At 48.2% G+C, this 2,583-nt stretch overlaps 1 protein-coding gene across 2 annotated transcripts in view; it reads left to right on the top strand.

The window, feature by feature from the left end:
• The first annotated feature begins 2,388 nt into the window (after nt 1–2,388).
• ric8a (RIC8 guanine nucleotide exchange factor A) overlaps nt 2,389–2,583 on the top strand; it is a 67,536-nt gene continuing 67,341 nt past the window's right edge. The window contains exon 1 of one of the 2 annotated variants that reach the window (XM_063061539.1): nt 2,389–2,583. This exon is cut by the window's right edge and continues 95 nt beyond it. The gene's annotated coding sequence lies outside the window, so the exon portion shown is untranslated. The other variant, XM_063061538.1, reaches the window with a different exon arrangement.

Raw genomic sequence — 2,583 nt, 5'->3', positions numbered from 1 at the left:
GGAGGGTGGGGGTAAGGGGAGTGTTGAGGGAGAAGAGGGTGGGATTTAGGGGAGGGTTGATGGTATGGGAGTCAGGGATGGTCTATGGTGTGGGAGTTGGTTTGAAGGGAGGGGAGGATCAAGGGAGAGGAAGGTGAGGACTTTGGGGTAATTGAGTCCTGGAGCCATTTAGGGTGTGGAATGGGTGGGGTGTGTGTGCTGTGGAGGGAGGAGGTTGAAGTGGAAGAGGAATTGTAAGGAGGGAAGAATGTGGGGAGGGGTGGGGGAGTCAAGTAGCTGGGCCACAGGATGGGGTAGGTGGATAAGAAGGAAAAGCAATATTAAGGGTTGAGGTTGTTCATTAACATATGGACATAACTATATGTCCTGAATACTTTCAGTCATTCTCTAGTCTGATTCTACCAATGTTCCAGCAAGCAGAAAAAAGCTAAAGTTAGAAAAGAATACAATAAAAACAGTAATCTTGACCTTCATCCAAACCAAATTTAAAAACAACAGCGCTTGGGTGTGACCTTTCTATGGGGCATGGCCAACATGCTGATCTAATGTAGAGGTTTGAAAAGGACTGGAGCTGTATGTGGTGGGTCAGCGGGTTTGGCAGGAGTCGGAAATCCTGGGATTCTTCTGCAAGGGTTGTCAATCAAGTATGTTCAATGCATATGTTGAGAGAGAGAACAAAACTGCGTGTGTGTGAATCCCTGCAGCATCTGTGACTCTGTCTCAGAGGCCAACGTCAGGATGAGGGTGAGACCTTCTGAGGCGTCAGGCTCTGATGGTGTACCTGGTGGGGCTCTGAAAACCTGTGCCAATCAACTGGTGGGAGGGTCAAGGACATCTTCAGTCTCTCATTGCTACAGTTAGAGATGCTCACTTGCTTCAAAAGGGCAACAATCGTACCAGTGCCCAAGCAGAGCAGGGTGAGCTGCCGCAGTGACCAACATCCAGTGGAACTCATATCTACTGTGATGAAGTGCTTTGAGAGGTCAGACATGTCCAGAATCAACTCCTGCCTAAGCAAGGACCTGGACCCGCTTAAATTTAACTATCACCAAAATACATCTACAGCAATCCTGCTGGTTCTGCACCGAGCCTTGGACCAGCTAGACACTAGTAATACTTACATCAGGTCAGGTTGTAATACTTACACCTGGTCAGACTGTAATACATCAGGAGGTAATACTTACATCAGGCTGTTTTCATTGACTACACTCAGTGTTGAATGTCATCAAGCCCTCAGTACTGATCAAAGTACATATATGTCACCATATACAACACTGAGATTCATTTTCTTGTGGGCATACTCCATAAATTGTGTGACGTGTGGCTAAGTGGTTAGGGCATTGGGCTCACGATCTGAGGGTTGTGGGTTCGAGTCTCAGCCAAGGCAGTGTGTTGTGTCTTTGAGCAAGGCACTTAACCACACACTGCTCCAGTCCACCCAGCTGAAAATGGGTACCGGCAAATGCTGGGGGTTAACCTCGCAATAGACTGGCATCCTATCGGGGGGTGGGGGAAGTCTCGTACTCTCAGTCGCTTCACGCCACAGAAACCGGCATAAGCACCGGCCTGTTGGGCCACAAAGACTCGGGACAGACTTTGACTTTGATACTCTATAAATCCATAATAGAATAATAACGGTGATAGAATCAATGAAAAACCACACGAACTTAGGCGTTCAAGCAGTGTGCAAAATACAACAAGAAATACATACAAAAAGAAATAACTAAAACCAATAAGCAATAACTATTGAAAACATGAGATGAAGAGTCATTGAAAGTGAGTCCACAAATTGTGGGAACGGTTCAGAAATGAGGCAAGTGAAATTGAGTGAAGTTATCCCCATGGGTGAAGAGTAATGACTGTTCCTGAACCTGGTGGTCTGAGTCCTGAGGCTCCTGAACCTTCTTCCTGAGTGAGGAGAGAACATAGTCTGAATGGTGGATGCTGTTTTCCTGTGACAGTGTTTCATGTAGATGTCCACATTGGTGGACAGGGTTTTACCTGTGTTAGACTGGGTTGTATCCACTTTTTGCAGGCTTTTCTGTTCAAGGGCATTAGTGTTTCCATACCAGGCTGTGATGAAACCAGTCAATATACTCTCACTACACACCTATTGAACTTTATCAAAGTTTCAGATGTCATCCCAAATCTTTGCAAACTTCTCGGAAAGTAGAGGTGCTGCCATGCTTTCTCCATAACGGAACTAGTGAACTGTCCCAGACTCAGAGCAGATCCTCTGAAATGGTAACACCGAGGAATTGAATTTCACTCTTTAGCCAGTGAAGTTGTGCTGAGGGATGTTTGAGTAAAGTCATGAATGCGGTTCTATCCGCACAATGAATGGAGTTGGGTGGTGAGGGTCGGGGAAAGCCGGCGAGCGGGGCCGGACCGTGCCGGAGGCGGTACCGATTGCCTTGGGCGGTGTCGAGAACCATAGCCGGGATCGGGCCGGGCCTGGAGAGCTGTTTTCCGCTGTGACTGGATACGGCATCCAAGGGGACGGCCGAGGCGGGTCGGAGGCGGTGCTTGTCGTTGTGGGCCGGGAGCGGAGCTGGTATCGATGGGCAGGGCCAGACGTTCCCC

Source organism: Mobula hypostoma, chromosome 11 (genome assembly GCF_963921235.1).
Source record: "Mobula hypostoma chromosome 11, sMobHyp1.1, whole genome shotgun sequence".
NCBI classification, from domain to species: Eukaryota; Metazoa; Chordata; class Chondrichthyes; order Myliobatiformes; family Myliobatidae; genus Mobula; species Mobula hypostoma.
This window is presented reverse-complemented; position numbering and strand designations above follow the sequence as displayed.